Source organism: Liolophura sinensis, chromosome 1 (genome assembly GCF_032854445.1).
Source record: "Liolophura sinensis isolate JHLJ2023 chromosome 1, CUHK_Ljap_v2, whole genome shotgun sequence".
Taxonomy (NCBI): domain Eukaryota; kingdom Metazoa; phylum Mollusca; class Polyplacophora; order Chitonida; family Chitonidae; genus Liolophura; species Liolophura sinensis.
In genome coordinates, this window is record NC_088295.1 from 153,080 (window position 1) to 173,277 (window position 20,198).

The 20,198-nt window shown below is 42.1% G+C and overlaps 1 protein-coding gene across 4 annotated transcripts in view; it reads right to left on the reverse strand.

Annotated features, from left to right (window-relative positions):
* The window catches only part of LOC135481975 (guanylate cyclase 32E-like), an 82,285-nt gene extending 62,299 nt beyond the window's left edge, over window positions 1-19,986 (reverse strand). For 2 of the 4 annotated variants that reach the window (XM_064761775.1, XM_064761771.1), the window contains exon 1: window positions 19,659-19,986. The gene's annotated coding sequence lies outside the window, so the exon portion shown is untranslated. Of the gene's footprint in view, window positions 1-13,552; window positions 13,608-18,003; window positions 18,186-19,658 lie in introns of all 4 variants that reach the window. The other 2 variants (XM_064761773.1, XM_064761774.1) reach the window with 2 other exon arrangements.
* Between the last annotated feature and the right edge of the window lie 212 nt (window positions 19,987-20,198).

Consider the following 20,198-nt stretch of genomic DNA (forward strand, 5'->3'; position numbering starts at 1 on the left):
ACACTGTCACGGCGTACTTTGGTGAAACTACTTCCGGTAATTTCTTCAGATTTTTTCATGCCTCTATAATAGCCTCTGGCGATTCTCACCAACAGACCCATAAAAAATCATCTAGCCTACTGGGTAGATGGGCGCCGTTAGGGCTGGCACAGTATACGCAGTTGTTCCATATGATTTGTGATACCTTCGTTGAAGGTTACAAGGCTCGTAAATCATCAGGTTTCCCATCTATGGTCGTGAGGAATGACATAAAACACCACCACAACACTGGTGTTAGGGTTAGGGTTAACCCTAACCTAACCCTAACCCTAAACACCACCACAACACTGGTGTTATGCTACATGTAACTAAGTTGTTGTAATCTGGGAATGTTATCTTATATACTGAATCAATGGCATCAGGTGTCCCTTCCTGGCCAGAGTGGATAGACTACGTCACAACCTAGGCCACATTACCTATTAGGGTTACATTTGATTGCATACAGTCTTCAAGATGGCCGCCTCGATTTACACCTGATAATTGCTTGGTATTCATTTTAGTTTACATTTTATTCGGTCAGATCACATTTATGTATGGCCTTTACCTCAGCCGTGTGAGTAATGCGTAATTTTCCTTTCGATGGAAAAACACAAGACAGAGTGTTGTTATTACCTCGGCTTACAAAACAGAAAAAGCAAAAAGTAATTGAGGTAGTCAATCTTGTGAAATGTCGAGCCAGTCCAAAATCAGACAGAACGCTGCTCCCGACAGTCTATAGAATAAGCCCAGTGAGGGAATTCAGACAAATGAGCATGGCACAACATCAGGAAACTCCCGAATTCATGATAAATGGAGATTTAATGTAATCCATGGCAGAAATAACGCTAGCAACAAGTGCCGAAGGTGGATTTTTAATGTCTCATATTTTCAGACGAATACATGTAAATAAATACCAGAATCCATTTTCACAAAGCGGCGTACAATACATTTATTAAACTGGACCCTGGTCAAAACAATTATGGATATTATGTGCCCAGTTTTACCGTAGAATTTGTTTCCTCTACGTTCTCATCAATGTTATCAGCTTTTCAGAAGCTGCATCTTACCATTATACTTTCCTTTTACCATTATACTTTCCTTTTACCATTATACTTTCCTTTTACCATTATATTTTCGTTTTACCATTATACTTTCATTTTACCATTATATTTTCCTTTTACATTTTCTATCTAATCCGCTCTAACATCTGCTTCTCACACAATAAACAGACTGTACTAATCCAGACTCAAACACATCAGACGGCTAATTTTATGTTATCACACTTGGGATAGAGTAACAATGAAGTATATACTTAAGTAGGCTGCTACACTAAAATAGGTTGAGCACCTGCAGTCCATCAAACCATTCAAAAGGAAGAGCTTGTCGATTGACAGATCTGGTATGACACTGGGCATTGGCCTTGCCGCATCTGGCATGATACTGAGCGTGTACATTGACACATCGGGCAGGATGTTGAGCGTGGGCATTGACAGGTCTGGCAAAGATATTGAGAGTGGGCATTGACACATCTGGCATGATACTGAACGTGGGCTTTGACACATCTGGCGTGATATTCACCGTGGATAGTGGCACACTTTGATTATATTTAGAGTGGATGAGTGACACGTCTTGCATAAATATTGAGCATAGGCATTGACACATCTGGCATGATATTTAGCATGGACATTGATACATCTGGCATGATATTGACCGTGGACATATGCATAGACTGATGATATTTAGGGAGGACATTGTCATACTGATGATATTTATCATCATGATATATGATACTGAGCGTGTCCATTGTCACATCTAGCATAATAAAAGGTTTAACACTTAATGTATGATTTTCACGTCTATGGAGTAAATTTATATCGCAAATTGTGGATATTTTTCTTTGTAAAAGGCCCCAAAGGATTTCTGTGAATGCAAAAATGGGTGCATTATCTTTATTACTCATGAGACGATCAAATTCCATGTCTTTCTGGTTCATTCGGTGTAGCCCGAACCACCCAATTCCAAGGCTGTGGTATCTAAATACTTCAGCCAGATAGAGGCAGATATGAGATTCTTTAATAGTTCCAGGTTTGTTTGCTTGCCTCCAACGTAACTCCCGTGATTTTTCGCAGGTTGCCGCCTGCTGTTCCTTAATAAAGTATTCTCTAATTGCTTGGATCCTTTCGTTGTTGCTTTCGCCCGTATTTGAGGAGTTCAGCCGATGCCTTCATTCGGTATTTTCGGCTGATCGCCCCACTGCAGATTTTATTACCAGCACTAAAGCTTGGATAACTTTTGGCAGTACAACAGAAACCCTTACATAATAATATGACGAAGTCCTCATATGACAAACAAGGGGTAGTAGAAAGAAAATTTCGTAATACTGATTTGAAATAATCCCCGCCCCAGCTCTAAACATGGAAAAAAGAAACCCACACGAGGACTTCCAAATAGTATTTGACCCGCAGTATTCCCTGGCGTTCCTATCTGCGGCATTACGATATGAAGCACAAAATCAAGTTAGCAATATCAGTCTTATATCTGAGTTTTGTTTTATTCTCTCCAACTTAGTTTTCAAAAATACAGGTCTGTACACACTACTCTTGCATACACTCGCCTGAAAATCTGTCATGTCCATTACGCTGTCCTCAATATTTCAAAGGTGTAATCTACGAAAAGATGTTTCTTTTATTCCATTCTCCCTTCATATCACCTTATTCGTGTATAATATAGTCCATAACGTCACGGGTATCCCTGATCATCGTCAGGAAACCAAACCTCGTGAACCGCCATTTTTGATTCTAGTCGGACGGCGCTCAGTGTCGATAAACTCGTGGACCGGAATCACGTTACTCGAAAATGACGGTTTGCTGAGGCCTGGCGCTCTCCTAGTGAATGAATCGGTTACATTTGTGTGAATTTGTGATGAATGTAACGATTCAGAGCGGTTAATGTGGAAGGTGAGCTAGCAATATGGCCATCTGATCTCTGAGCTACATGTATTCTATCGTCTATTTCCTTTTAGCCACTCGCCTATATTCAGCTGTCTGTAAAATCAGTCATACTCGCTACCAAAGCACAAGCTCTGCACATCGATAAGTTTGAAATCCATATTCTTGCACAGAAATTAAAATAAGAACACTTTTTCTAATTCACATTGTTAAACTGCATCAGCTCTGTTTCGGCAGCAAGAACTCATTGCTTAGGGTGATGTCATAATTATTTAAAAACCAGTGGCATGCTGGATATTGGGCGTACGTTTTGACGAAGGGCGACATGATATACCAATGCTGCTATCGACTTCAATTTAAACCCTATTTCTGACACTCATGTATGAATTTCATTTTATCTCTTCTAGTATATGATCTCACGGCAGTATCATGAGATAATCAAGGAGAGGCTCATGGAGAGTGTTGCATTTGCATTTTAATTGGCATAATATAGACCTACCGTATATCAATGTGTAGACCTTGTGGAAAAAGACTGGCTAAAAGAAACAGATTATAGTCTTCACTTTTAAATATAGTGAGCAATCGCTATTGTGTGCTGATAAGTGACAAACCATTTGCGGAACATTGACAAGACAGTTCGCCTGAGCTTCTGGAACTATCCGCAACCAGTTGTGAAGCGTACATTAAGAACAACTACTTATTATCAGCACACTTTTTACATGTTAACCCCTGATAATGTATGATATAAAGTAAGGTCAGTGATTGTGTGGTTGTCACGGATCTCGTGCTCATAGCAACATGAATGTTGGTAGCACAATCGGCAGGAAAGCAGTCATGCTAATTTCAATATTTTACGCATTATATAAATAATCCGAAGATACTATTCACCTCCTCTGAACTTTCACTGGAAAGGGCATCTCAAGAAAAATTACAAATGCCTGCCGCAGTACTTTTATTATTGTTGGCTGTTGGTGTAGAAAAATAAAGCAGGGCTAGACATCGTTTGCCCGCACCGCAAAAGTACTTTGTTGGTAAACTTAAGAGGAAGTTTATATGTCACTGGAATGGCCTAAATTTGATCTTAATGAAAAATAACAAAAGGTAGTTTAAATGAAAATGAAACGTAAGGAAAATGAAACGTAAGGAAGGTTCTCACGAACACAAGCTCAACCGTCAATGACAACATCATGCCTAGATCTTCATGCCATGAACAACTTCTAAACTTACATTAATAAACTTTGTAGTGCACCAAAAAGATTTGACGTGAATGAATAAACCATCTGCGTACAGCACTTGATTCACCTTATGTTTATATCTAGTCTCATTCTAGTTTGACTGCCGCATCAAACATGATAAATGCTCCCGTAGTGACTTCTTGATTCAACATCCACATCTACCTTAGTGCAATCATTGTTACAAAATATCTCTCAAATTTAACCCTGGCCTATAACGTCAGTGATAAAACACTGTTCCGGCATTACGTCATTCACCACTGTTCTGCCAGTACGTCATTCACCACTGTTCTGCCAGTACGTCATTCAAGACTGTTCTGCCAGTGTGTCATTCAGTACTTCTCTGACAATACGTTAGTCAACAGTGTCCTGGAATTCCGGCATTCAACACTGTTCTGGCATAACGCCATTCAACATTGTACTGGCATAATATCATTCGACACTGTTCTGGTATTACGTCATTCAACACTGTGCTTGCATTTTGTCATTCAACACTTATCGAACATAACGTCATTCAACACTGATCTGGCATTACATCATTCAGCACTGCTCTGACAATACGTTAGTCAACAGAGTCCTGGAATTCCGACATTCAACGCTGTTCTTGCATAACGTCATTCAACACTGTTCTGGTATTACGTCATTCAACATTGTGCCGGCATTATGTCATTCAACACATATAGAATATTACGTCATTCACCACTGTTCTGGCATTACGTCATTCAACACTTATCGAACATTGCGTCATCCAACACTATTCTGGGATTACGTCATTAAGCTCTCTGCTGACATTACGTCATTCAACACTGCTCTGCAATGCCAGTCACACTAAAATTTCAGATGCAACACGAAACTGACCTTATAGAAACCTGCAATGCTTTCGATGGGAAATGACCTGTACCAAAAACGTTGACTGCAGCAATTGAAAGTTTGTAGCATATATTTAGTGGTCGACAATTTTCTGCATCACCAATGAATCGAAAACGGTGATAAGACTCGCACTCGCATGTCTACATAGATTAAACCCATCACTCTGCCCAGTGAGCTATCCAGCCATAATGGAACAGCTCGGTTGTTGTCTAGTTATATACAGTAATTGATTTTAGACAACGTAACAGAGCGAGTCATTCACACCTGGCTAGATACCTCCGTTGTAAGAGACGCTGGGATAGACACCGGAAGTCGAGAGGTAGGTGTCTCACTCTGGCCATGTTTTCGCTGATCTCGATTTACAAGTGACGGAAATTGTACCTACGTTATCATTGTATAGTATCATATCAAAAGTCTTGAAGAAGAAAAACAAATCGATTCAATCTGCATTTGTCCGATCAATATATGACCGAAGAACATGTGAGATATTCATTTATCGGGGGCAAAGTTCTGAGAATCGTCGTACACCATCAAATCCTCCAGTAAGAGCACCTTCAAATACTCAGCGATGAAAAGTAAACAAATGTGTAAGTCAATGAATGTGTACAGGTCCTCATGGATTGCTACCTTGGAGATAGCTAAAGAGGGTAAGCGATTACTAAGCCGTCTGGTGTTGTATGCTCCATCTTCCTCAGACTCTGGTAACACTTACAAATCATACACGCACACTGGGGCCTAATACTTGGCACATATTTGGTGTTCAAAGCCTGGTAAAGACGGGAGGCTACAGTTGACTTTCCAGCGATGCAGCAAACTGGAGAGAGGGATTTCAGATAATGAGGAATGCGACAATATATCTATAATTTCAGTTTACTGTGCCCTCCGAACTAAAAGGATTTTTTTCTTCACGGGAGCTAGAAGTTTTGACTTGGTGTAATAACTTGCACGCCAGGACATACCCTTACACAGGGACAGCCTGAATATATTCAGAGGAGGACATGCCCTTCTACAGGAGCAGTCTGATAACATTCAGGGGAGGACAGGAGGACAGGAACAGTCTGATAACATTCAGGGGAGGACAGAAGGATAGGAGCAGTCTGATAACATTCAGGGGAGGACATACACAGGGACAATCTGATAACATTCAGGGGAGGACATGCCTTTCTACAGGAGCAGTCTGATAACATTCAGGGGAGGACAGGAGCAGTCTGATAACATTCAGGGGAGGAGAAGACCCTCCACAGGGACAGTCTCATAACATTCAGGGAAGGTCATGCTCTTCCACAGGAGCAGTCTGATAACATTCAGGGGAGGACATGCTCATCCACAGGAGCAGTTCAGGGAAGGCCATGCTCTTCCACAGGAGCAGTCTGATAACATTCAGGGGAGGACATGCTCATCCACAGGAGCAGTTCAGGGGAGGACATGCTCTTCCACAGGAGCAGTCTGATAACATTCAGGGGAGGACATGCCCGTCCACAGGAGCAGTCTGATAACATTCAGGGGCGGACTAGACCTTCCACAAGGACAGACTGATATCTTTTAAGACAGGATATAGCTTTTCACGGGGACAGCATGATAACATTCACGTCAGGACATGCATTTCTACAAAAACTGTTTGATAACACTCAAGTAAGGGCATACCCTTTCCCAGGAACAGTCTGATAACCTCTGAAAACTCTGAAAACATTTGTCAGGGCATACCCTTCTACAGAAACAGTGTTAGACTTAGCTTAGGAGATGTTCTTCCACAGGGACAGCCTAGGCGTAACAGTTATTATAACCTTCCATAACCTTCCACGCGCACAGTTTAATGACATTCCATGTCCTGCCACAGGAACAGTCTGATAACATTTAGATTAGGGCACACCATTTCACACAGTCTAATGACTTTCAGGTCAGGACATAGGCCTACCCTTCCATAGGAACGGTAATAACATTCACATTAAGACCCGCCTTTACAAAGGTATAACATTTAAGCCAGAGCATGGTCTTTTCCAGGAGCAGTCTGAAAACATTCAGATAAGGAATGTCCTTCCACGAGAACAACAAGATAACATTCAGGTCAGGACATACCCTTCCACAGGAACACTCTGATAACACTTAAGCCAGGAGATCCTCTTCCAGAGAAGTCTGACAACATTTAGGTGAGGACATGCCTTCTAACAGGAATAATAATATATTATTCTTGCCAGGACATCCTTTTCTTCAGGAACAGACTGATAATAATCAGGTCAGGACTTACCCTTCCACGGGGACAGTATGATAACATTCAAATCCGGGCATGCTTTCACCAGGACAGTCTGATAGCATTAAATCAGGTCTTGCCCTACCCCAGGAGCATACAGATAACAGTCCACACGGACAGTTTGATAGGATTTAAGACAGGATATCCCCCTTTACGGGGACTGCATGATAACATTCACCTTATGGCTTATGTTTCCATAGAAACATTCTGATAACATTCAAGTAAGAGCAAATCCTTATACACGAAGAGTCTGATACAGTCAGGTGAGGACATGCCCAACACGAGGAACAGACAGATAACATTCAGGTGAGGACATGCCCTTCTACAGGAACAGTCAGATACATTCAGGTGACGACATGCCCTCTACAGGAACAGTCAGATACATTCAGGTGAGGACATGCCCTTCTACAGGAACAGTCAGATACATTCAGGTGAGGACATGCCCTTCTACAGGAACAGTCAGATACATTCAGGTGAGGACATGCCCAACACGAGGAACAGACAGATAACATTCAGGTGAGGACATGCCCTTCTACAGGAAAAGTCTGATACAGTCACGTGAGGACATACCCAACCCCACGAGCAGACAGATAACATTCAGGTGAGGACATGCCCTTCTACAGGAACAGTCAGATACATTCAGGTGAGGACATGCCCTTCTACAGGAACAGTCAGATACATTCAGGTGAGGACATGCCCTTCTACAGGAACAGTCAGATACATTCAGGTGAGGACATGCCCTTCTACAGGAACAGTCAGATACATTCAGGTGAGGACATGCCCAACACGAGGAACAGACAGATAACATTCAGGTGAGGACATGCCCTTCTACAGGAACAGTCAGATACATTCAGGTGAGGACATGCCCTTCTACAGGAACAGTCAGATACATTCAGGTGAGGACATGCCCAACACGAGGAACAGACAGATAACATCCAGGTGAGGACATGCCCTTCTACAGGAACAGTCAGATACATTCAGGTGAGGACATGTCCTTCTACAGGAACAGTCAGATACAGTCAGGTGAGGACATGCCCAACACGAGGAACAGACAGATAACATTCAGGTGAGGACATGCCCTTCTACAGGAACAGTCAGATACATTCAGGTGAGGACATGCCCTTCTACAGGAACAGTCAGATACATTCAGGTGAGGACATGCCCTTCTACAGGAAAAGTCTGATACAGTCACGTGAGGACATACCCAACCCCACGAGCAGACAGATAACATTCAGGCGAGGACATGCTCTTCTATTGGAACTGCCTGATAACATTCAGGTGAGGACATGCTCTTTTACTGGAACTGTCTGATAACATTTAGGTGAGGACATGCTCTTCTACCGGAACTGTCTGATAACATTCAGGTGAGGACATGCTCTTCTACTGGAACTGTCTGATACCATTCAGGTGATGACATGCTCTTCTATACTAACAGTCTGATAACATTTAGGTCAGGAAATGCCCTTTGACAGGAACAATCTCATAGCATTTAGGACATGATATACCCTTTTAAGGGGACCGCATGAAAACATTCACGTCCGGGCATACCATTCTACAAGGACAGTCTGATGGCATGCAGGTGAGGACATGCCCTTCCACAGGAACAGTGTGATAACATTCATGTGAGGACGTGCCCTGTTACAGGAACAGTCTGATAACGTGAGGGCATGCCCTGCCAGAGAAACAGTCTGATAACATTTCGGTGAGGATTTGCCTTTCAAAAGGAACAGTCTGATAACATTCAGCTCAGGGCATACTCTTTCCCAGGAGCAGTCTAAAACATTCAGGTTACGACATGCCCCGCCACGGGAACAGTCTGATAGCATTCAGGTTAGGACATACCCTTTCACAGGAACAGTCTGATAACATTCAGGTTAGGACATGCCCTTTCACAGGAACAGTCTGATAACATTCAGGCTAGGACATGCCCTGCCGCGGGAACAGTTTGATAACATTCAGGCTAGGACATGCCCTTTCACAGGAACAGTCTGATAACATTCAGGAGAGGACATGCCCTGCCACAGGAACAATCTGACAACATTCAGGGGAGGACATGTTCTTCCACAGAAAAGTCTGAAAACATTCAGGTTAGGATATGCCCTGCCACAGGAACTGTCTGATAACATTCAGGTGAGGACATACCCTTCTAACAGGAACAGTCTGATAACATTCAGGTTAGGACATGCCCTGTCACAGGAACAATCTGATAACATTCAGGGGAGGACATGCCCTGCCACAGGAACAATCTGATAACATTCAGGTGAGCACATACCCTTCCACAGAAACAAGCTGATAACATTCATGTGAGCACATACCCTTCTATCAGGAACAGTCATACCCTTTTTATACGGAGTATGATAACATTTAGGTCAGGAGATGCCATTCCGTAGGGTCAGTCCGACAACATTTAAGGAAGAGCATAACCTTCCGCATGGACAATCTGATACCACAGAGACCAGGGCATAACCTTCCAGACGGACAGTCTGCTAACATTTAGATCAGAACACTTTTGACACAGGATATGCCATTTTACAAGGAGAGTATGATAAGAGATGTCTGGAGAATTCCACAGCACAGGGACAGTAATAACATTTAAGTCAGGACATGCGCGTTCTCAGGGGCAATCTGATAGCATTCAGGTCAGGACATGCCCTTTCACACGTACAGTCTGACAGCATTCGCGACTAAAATATTTAAGAATATTGGACCTAAAATCCGTGTACGATATTTTTATTTTGGATATAGGTATATATGTCTACGACTGCGTTTCCATGAATACCAATATGGCTTGGTATTCAAAAGAATATAATATCTTTACCTCTTTGAATTACTGTTCTGTGTAAGGCTAAAATTTGAAATATTAACGAACTTTTAAATTTTATTCCTTATTGCCAGAAGGCAAGAGAGCCAGTCATCACTGCCCTTTTGGCACGTCCAGAAGAAGTATATCATAAGGCCAGGAGTATAGCCCTCTGGCCTCGGCAGTGATGATTGAAGAAGAGGATTGAGGACGAAGAGAAGAGACCCGCTATTCCAAAGCAACCGCTGACGCAACCCTGTCCCCATCTTTTGACCCATCAGTATAAATTTACAATCCGGATAATTAGCCTTGATTTCAGCAAAATGTTGCTCAATTATAAGAGGGTTTGTATTAGATTTCCTATGCTTACATAGATCAAATATTAATTTGGGTTGTGAAAAGAAGCCAGGGAGGAGGCTCTGGAAAAGATACAGAAGCTATATCCTCTAGTTTGATGTCAGCTTCCACAACATGGTCCCGTAAACGTAGGCTTATTGATATTTTTACCATGCTAGCATATAAGGAAATCCTCAACATGTACAGAATCCTCTGTGCCAGATGTTAATGTTTAGGCTAAGCTATATACTTTTATGCTAAATAATGTTGGCGACAATGTACTGCCCTGAGGAACACCCATTTCCTGCTCATAAGAGTCAGAAAGAGTGGACCCCATACGTACCTTACAATGACGAACAGATAAAAATTCTGATATAAATATCGGAAATCGACCTGTGAATTACCATATTTCCATGCGGTGTCATAGGTCGAAAAATATCGACACCACATGTTCATTATCAACAAAACCATCCCGAATGAAGGTTTCAGATCGAACAAGGTGATCTAAAGTTGATCAACCTTGCCGAAAAAACACTGTATATTACAAATCAACTTGCTGGTTTCAAAAATGTTGAAATGTTGAAATTCCGCAGAGTAATTTTCAGAAGATTTTTAGAAATTATCTTCAGCTAGTCTATTTGCAGTATCATGTGGAAAAGTTAATATATTATCTGCATCTTTCAAATGCTGAAAATTTGCTTTATTATTTTTGCCCACAAGTTTTCTGAACCATGTTCCAGACCTTACGCATAAGTGTTTTTGTCCTGATACCTGAAGCAAAATTCCGCCAACAAGATCGTCTCTTGGACTGGAGTAATCGACAAGCCTTAGCTCTCACAATACAAACCTGGTTGAAGTTATTATCAGTGGGATATATATTAAAACTTCGCTCGACCTTTTAATGGTCCTTAATGGCTTCGCAACAGTCCTTATCATACTAGAGTTTACTTTTGGCTTCGGATTTATGTAGGTCTTATTTTGGTTCTATCAGTATCTATGAGTTCATTAAACTTAATATTGGATCGTCTCCAGCCCTGAGGGTCTCTGGGGTTACATCAGCCTCGCAGAACATCTCTAGCGCGACCCAATCTGCTTGATCAAACTTCCAGCTAGCTACACATTCGAAAGAATAAGAAGTGAGATACTCTAGGATAATTGGAAAATGGTCACTTCCACAAAGATCTTCATTTACCTTCCAAGAAAAATTAGGGAGAAGAGATGAATCTGTGAAAGTGAGATCAATACCAAAGAAGCTCCATTACCTAGATGTAAATAGGCATTAGAACCTATTAGGGCGTATAGGTGAAGTATAGAACCTAAAAGAGCACAGTCCATCCGAAGAAAGTCTTTCAGTGTTTTGGCCCTTATCATTTATATTATTACGGCCCCACAAGGGGTTATGGGGAATAAAATCTGCCTTTATTACAAAAGGTTTAGGTAATTGTTCTTTTAAATTATGTAACTGAAAAGCAGACAAAGGGGAATGTGGAGGAATATAAAGCGATGTAATCGTCTCTGAGAGCGAAACACGAACGGCCACAGCATGAAGCTATGTTTCCAGAACAACAGGACTGTGTATAATGTTATTATGGATGAAGACAGAGTAGCCACCGCTAGATCACTCTTCCTCACTGCAATGTGTACTGTCAAATGAATAAAAATAAAAACGAAGTTTTAAGAGTTATTTTATCTTTGTCACATGTCTTCGGGTGAGTTTCCTGAAGACAAAGGGCAATTGGATTTAGAGAATGGACCAACAGTATTATTTCTGTAAAATTTGCAACAAGACCTCGACAATTGTACTGTATAATTTTGTCATGTGAAGACATTATGGAGGAAGGCGTATAGGTGAAGTATCCTTATGTTTAGACCGAGGTCGACTGCCTTTTGGCAGATCTGCTGAAAGATCTCCCAGGTGCTGGAGACGTGTCCATCACATCAGCAACAGATGTGGAAGGCACATCGTCCCCCGATGGTCCAGACTTACGTGAAGTTTGTTCCCTAGAAGCCGTAGAGGGGCGCTGAGTAGGGCCATCGGCCTGAGAAAAAGAATTATCAGGTTGGTTGATGGAAACATCTGATTCTTCCAGAGCTCCAAACTTGTTGAAACACTGGATCGGACATCTCCCAGATTTGCACGGACGCTTTACAGAGCCGCAAGGTTTGACCTTTCCAGTTTGACTTTTCCACTGTGCTTCCCTGGTGCTGTGCTGTGGCTGCGAGGAGTGGTATTCGCATTATTTGAGCAGGATATCTGATTAAGTTTTACATCGGTTTGTGTTGATGAACTGGATGTGTTAATTCATGACTTTGTCAGACGTTTTTGTGGTCGCTCCGAATTAATGGGAAAAGTTAATGATGTTTGGTTCTCCACTGAAATGGAGGGTATCTTGCCAACATTGGCGTATGCAGATTAGGCGAAGGCAGCTGTGAAAGAAATCTGACGCTTCATGTCTTATTAGGTATAATATCTTGACATTTAAGTGTTAAAATTTCTTTTTCTTTTTTGAACAGAGGGCAGTCCTTGGAAAAAACATGTGAGCTATGTTGCAATTTAAACATTTTATTGTGTTTTAGCAGTCAAAACCCTCATGTCGTTCTTCCGCACATCTAACGCAGACAAGTTCATAGCGGCATTGACCCCCTGAAACAGCCAAACTTCTGCCAAGAGAAATACCGGATCAAGCTGGGTATGAAAAAAAACGCTAACCTTAACATCTCGGGAGATCACTTACAAACTAACCCTAAACAATTACAGCTATATCGTGGATGTGACACAATGATGAGCTCTCATCCTAACAGATCGTACAGACCTTGTACTGCGACGTTTTGGTCAAAATATGCTGCGACGTTACACACAACGTGAACTCTCATTCTGTCAGATTATTTATGAACTCTACGTAACATGTCATGTGTACCGTTTACGAACGTCATGCTACACGTCTCGTTTCCTACTTACCTTGTGTTATGTAACAATTCACGTAACACGTCATATTTCCCATCTACCTGGGTTTCTGGCAAGAATACATTTCAAGCAAGGGTATTTTTTCAGCAAATGTAGTTAATGCACTTACATATCCCTAATAAGATATAAACTCACCCAAACCACTGACGATCCTTGTACGCACTGGGAGGGAGACCTCACTCGATGTTTTCTAAAAATTCATAGAAACCGAATGAACGTATCCAATACTTCGAAATATATTTCTTTTATAAGTTCAGAAGATTACTGTAGATATGTCTAGGGCTTCGAGAGAGAATAAATCAAATTTGTTAAAATAATGCTCAGAAGACTACTGTAGATATTTTCCATGACTTCGCCTGAATATTCAAAAGATTTCTGTGGATATGCCGAAAGTCCATGTGTCAAATTCGTCTCACTGTCTTCACTAAAATCAAAATATTAATGTAGACCTGACCCTTGACCTCGAGAGTTAAGGAACTCACCACTCAAGACTATTTTTCGTAACTCTTCTCTGTTCTGTAAAAGCAACATAGCTACTGAGCACATCAAGAACTGAGCAAATAATACAATTCACGCCTGTCCTCAAACTGATCTCAAACATAAAAAAAAATCAGGAAACGCAATATACCGAGTAGGCCTGGCGAATCAGAGGTAAAGAAATGATTAGAACGGCAAGGCTCCACTGACACAGCCGCAAAGTGGTTGGAGTAACTCATCATTGCCAGTAATGCAACTTGTGGATTTTAACATAACATATATTGACTGTACACAGGAAGTGAGCAGATAAATCAGATGAATTTCAAACTAATAAGTCATACAGAACAGGCCAACTAAATCAGCTCATCAAATAGTAGCCAGTACAATTGGACTGTGGCCGTGGCTGTGGCTGTGTCTCATAACTGTGTTAAGACGCGAGGTATCGCTGTGCGGTAAGCAGTTACATAACTGTGTTAAAGGCAGAGGGTTGGCTGTACTGTAAGCAGTCACATAACTCTGTTAAAGGCAGAGGGTTGGTTGTACTGTAAATAGTCCCATAACTGTGTTAAAGGGCACTGTGTGGTTATGTTGTATAGTCCCATAAATGTGTAAAGAAACGACGGTTGACCGTGTTGTAAAAATGATCATTCATTCACTCATTCATTCATTCATTCATTCATTCAGTTATTCATAACTGTGTTAAGGGGCGAATGTTGGCTGTGCTGTAAACAGTCTCATAACTGTGTTAATGGGCGAGAGTTGTCTGTGCTGTAATCAGTCTCTTAATTGTGTTAAGCAGCAAGGATCAACTGTGGTGTAAGCCCTATAACTGTATTAAGTAGCAAGGGTTGGCTGTACTGTAAGCAGTCTCATAACTGTGTTAAGTAGCAAAGGTTGGCTGCACTGTAAGCAGTCACACCACTGTGTTAAGGGGCATGAGTTGGCTGTGCTGTAACCAGTCACATAACTCTTTTAGGTAGCGAGGGTTGGCTAGGCCGCAAGCAGTCTTATAACTGTGTTAAAGGGTGAGGGTTGGCTGTGCTGTAATTAATATCATATCTGTGTTAAGGGGCGTGGGTTGGCTGTGCTGTAAGCAGTCTGATAACTGTTTTAAGGGGCGAGGGCTGTCTGTGGTGTAAGCAGTCGCATAACTGTGTTAAGGGGCGTGGGTTTGCTGTGCTGTAAGGAGTCTTATAACTGTGATAGGTAGCAAGGGTTGGCTGTGCTGTAAGCAATCGCATAACTGTGTGAAGTGCCGTGGGTTGGCTGTGCTGTAAGCAGTCTTATAACTGTGTTAGGTAGCAAGGGTTGGCTGTGCTGTAAGCCGTCTTATAATTGTGTTAATGGGCGAGGGTTGGCTGTGCTGTAATTAGTATCATACCTGTGCTAAGGGTCGTGGGTTTTCTGTGGTGTAAGCAGTCGTGTTAAGCGGCGTGGGTTTGCTGTGATGTAAGCCGTGTCTTACCTGTGTTAAGTAGCGAGGGTTGGCTGTGATGTAAGGAGTCTCATACGTGTGTTAAGAGGCGTGGATTGGCTGTGGTGTAAGCAGTCTCATCACTGTGTAAAGGGAAGAGGGTGGCTATACTGTAAGCGGCCTCTTAACTGTGTTTAGGGGAGGGGGTTAGCTGTGCTGTAAGCAGTCTCATAACTGTGTTAAGTAGCCAGAGTTTTCTGTGCTGTAAGCAGTCTCATAACTGTATTAAAGGGCAAGGGTTGGCTATACTGTAAACAATCTAATAACTGTGTTAAAGGGCGTGGGTTGGCTGTGTTGTAAGCAGTCTCAGAACTATGTTAAGTAGCAAAGTTACACTGTAAGCAGTCACACCACTGTGTTAAGTAGGGAGGGCTGGCTGTACTGCAAGCAGTCTTATAACTGTGTTAAGGCGCGAGGGTTGGCTGTGCTGTAAGCAGTCTCAGAACTGTGTTAAGTAGCAAAGGTTGGCTGTACTGTAAGCAGTCACACCACTGTGTTAAGGGGTATGGGTTGGCTGTGCTGAAAGCAGTCCCATAACTGTTTTAAGTAGCGAGGGTTGGCTGTGCTGTAAGCAGTCTTATAACTGTGTTAAGGCGCGAGGGTTGGTTGTGCTGTAAGCAGTCTTATAACTGTGTTAACATGTGTGGGATACATGCAGCTGTGATCTAGGTGATCCTTTATCCTTTCTTTCACAGGTAGTCTGTGTTTGAAGCTTTCTTTTGTTTTTTTACAAATTTGCATACCACATCCATCTGTCTTTATGTCAGAAAACCCGGACCTCTGTACCTGGTGTTGTAATCTGTCACTGAGATGGCAGGTTTACATCAATGAAACAGAATATGTACGACTTCCACAAGAGCCGTCAATGATTTCTTCTTACTTCTTGGGGGAAGATGACTGTTTTATTTAAAAACATTATGCGGCAACGTGCTTTGTAAAAACAAACTAAAGAGCACATTTTCCGAGTTTTATTATTGTTGACTGTGGAATATAAATCAATTATTTACGAATAAGAAATATTTTTACAAGCGCATGTATAATATAATTTATACTTACTTCTGAATTTTTCCGAAAAAAGTATTTTATGATATTTTTAATGACCTGGTACGAGTAAGATAAAGACGCTTAAAATAAGAACGTAAAATCGCCCAATAACTTAGCAGCTATCTTCCGATGTGAAGCATCCAGCTTTTAGGAACGTTGGTTTTCAAGAAACAATCTGTTTTGCCATTGAACTTCAGTAAACCATTAGCATAAATAATTAAGGCGGGGTGTGGAGTGTGTATAAGAAACATGTCTGTTCGGGAAGAGTATTTTCTTCATTGTCTGTTGTATAAAGCCCCGTGTCACTTTCGTCATCATCGATGACGGGAACGTCAGAATTGAAGTACCCGGTTATATCATTTGAGTTTTGTTTTCTTTCAATGTTTCCTTTAAAACAGCTGATAAGCTGATTTTCAAAAATTGTTCTTCTCTGTTATCATGGACATAGCCGGTTCTCAATGAAAGCTCTGCATTTTATCAAATGTTATTTCCCCATAGTTTTGTTTCTGTACGTTAACAGGTATGTCACACAGATGAATGAAGTAACGTGGCGGTTTGTCATAGCGACATATGAGCCTGTGAACTTTGACCTTACGAACTCGACTAACGAAGTTTGCGGGAAAAAGCTGGATCACATGTTGTGAGGCAATGACCGACCCTTCAATGTTCACCTCCCGTGACAGTCGATTCCCCTTGTTGTTTCCCCCATACACGAACGTATTATATCAGTCACTAAACAAAATTAAACATGCACGTAGACAGAAGAATGACGACCAGTCTTGAAGAGCGCAGTCCTCCGGCACTTGCTTCTGTGTGTAATGCATTTCTCTCATACCTGTTTCTACACATTTCAGATTATCCCTACTGGTATTGATAAGTTTAAGCCTTTTTGGGACGATCTTAGGTACTTTTATTAACCTAAATGAAAGTTAAGTTTCACCATTATTCCTTCATGAGCAGGAGCAACCTGCGGATAGCCTTGGGTTCCCCTTCCCTGCTCGTCCCGATTTCCCACCATAATGAACAAATGAATCATGAGATGGGAAGTGACCGAGTGGGGCGTGTGTACATGTAGAAAAGACGAGGATCAAGTGTAGGCCTATCAATACATACATTGTAAGCTGGCCTCTAACCTCTAAGAATGAAAGATATTTGATTTCAGCATCAGGGTGACCATTTGCCAGCACGACGTACGGAGATATATAACGTCTATATAACGGTTACATAAACTAGTGGGATATAATATTTACTGTAATGATTTGACGCTTTGTGGGTGTACAAGAGCAGATAACCCGCTGAATAAATAAGTGACTGTTGAGCTTGTCTTTTCATTCGTGTGCAAACTCGTAGCATCCTGTTGCGCATGATGAAAATCTATTGTTAGTATCAAGGACATTTTATGTGGCCCATATGAGGGGCCTTCCATTTGCTATCTGCCAACCGAGGTTACCTTATGTCACACTTTGTAACATGGGTTTAATGGGCCTTCCACATAGTGTTTAACCTACAACTACCTAAAGTCTGACAAACGCATCTCCTAACTTCACATAGTTTGATCGACCAGAACTCTGTGGTTAGTAAGCACACATACCTTACTGGGGAGTGGACTGCGCGGTATATGTCGGTGAGAACCCGGGAGTAGAGATCCCTTCGTAGTGCAGACTAGCTCTGTTGACAACCTAGCTAAGCAACAGTTTAATTTCGCCCTTAAGTGGACGCACAAAGTTCCGGCGGCCTCAAGGTCGGTGTTGTCAGTGTGGGAATGGGTGTGAACTGCAAATAACACCACGCATATAAATCTCCCATATTTCAGAGCAGCACACAGTTTGAAGTTGGCCCAGAATTTCACTGAATGTTTTCCACATTACTACTCCTTAGTAGCGAAGCCATACATATGTTTTCACATCCTTAAACTCTATGCACATAATGTAAGGATTTGAAAGCGCAACGTAAATAGGTCAAGTCAGAGCAGCTGTTGATACAAACACATCAGTACATCGCCTATTGATTGACTGCCAGTTTATACAGGCAAGAAAACAAAGGAAAGAGAAAGACAAGCAATGATAGCCATGCGAGACAGTCGTAGGGCTTCGTGTGGGGTTCGGAGCAGGTCTAAGACCTCATCCTCAGATACCCTGCGGCTAGTCCTAATCGACTGTTAGTCCTAATCGACTGTTAGTAATGGCATCCTCAAACACCCCACGGCCAGCTCTAATCAACTGTTAGTGATGATATAACTTTATATGTATAGCTAAGTAGGGCTTATAGGGAAAGTAAAGTTTGTACGGATAGGAGTCATATAGATTTGGTCAACTGGTAAACAATGAGGCTTACTCATAGTATGACCAGTCATAGCTACCCACCCTGACTTACTAGTGCCACGTTCAGCTATCCATTCTCTGCACATAATCAGACTTGACAGTATCTTATTCAGCCACCCACTAAATTCAGTCAAACACGGTAGTATCTCATTCAGCCTACTATTCTCTGTACACAGCCATCCACACTTTACACAGTCAGACGTGGTAGTATCTCATTCAGCCTGCTATCCTCTGCACACAGCCATCCACACTTTACACAGTCAGACGTGGTAGTATCTCATTCAGTCTGCTATCCTCTGCACACAGCCATCCACACACAGTCAGACGTGGCAGTATCTCATTCATCCAACTATCATCTGCACACAGCCATCCACACTTTACACAGTCAGACGTGGTAGTATCTCGTTTAACCATCCACACTTCACACAGTCAGACTTGGTGGTATCTCATTCAACCACCCACAGTTCATACCGTCAGACTTAATATGTACGTTATTTTCAGCTATCCACACATCATACAGTCAGACTTGACAGTATCTCATTCAGCCACCCATCCTGTGTACAGTCAAAATAAATAGTATCTCATTCAGTCATCTACGCTTCCTACAGTCAGTCTTGATATGTATGTCATTCAGCCATCTACACATCACAGAGTCGATGACAGAGTCTCATTCAGCCACCGACCATCCTCACACAGTAAGGCCTGATACTATCTCATTCAGCCACCCGCCCTCTTCACAATCAAACTTGATGGTGTTCTACCCAGCCATCCACTCTCGTCACATCGCTTACGCAGGCTGCTTCCCCATCGTAAAATTCCCACCGACGTCTGCCATTTAGCATATTGCATCAATATAACCAATGTGGTGGGAAGCGGATAGCTAGACATATATCTGAACATACAACCATAATTTACATGTATTTACCTTTTGCTCTGAGGTGCACACCTATTCCTCTATGTCAGCTGCGTTGGTCAGAGGCGCACACCTTTTTTCCTCTGTCTGTCAACTGTGTTGGCCTAGCAGCCCCTAGTAAAGGTCTTTGAGAAATCGTGTGCAATGTCTTGACAGCGCACCACGGCGCCAGGGGTGAGCATGTCAGTCCCGGGTAGTTTTTACATCAACACCCATAAAGTTTTAACTGCTAACCGCCGCTTCCCACCACACCAGTCCCGCACATATCACTGTCGCCCTCAGCGGCTTTTAGAAAGCCTATAATATTCAACAGCAGTAGTTAAGTTTCTCCGCTACCGGAAAGCCTTTCGAGATGGCAACACGTGACCGCCTAATCGTGGAGCGACACTGAGCTCACGTGCTCTTGTCACCCGGAGCTATGTTGAGCATTTTTCGGGAAGTGCATTTTTCTCCGAAGCGACCGCAGACGGTTACGCTCTGGTTAACATACTCACTTAACGAGCGGGGACGTCGTACATGTACATGAATAGGGAAAGTCATTGGCGGTGTCGG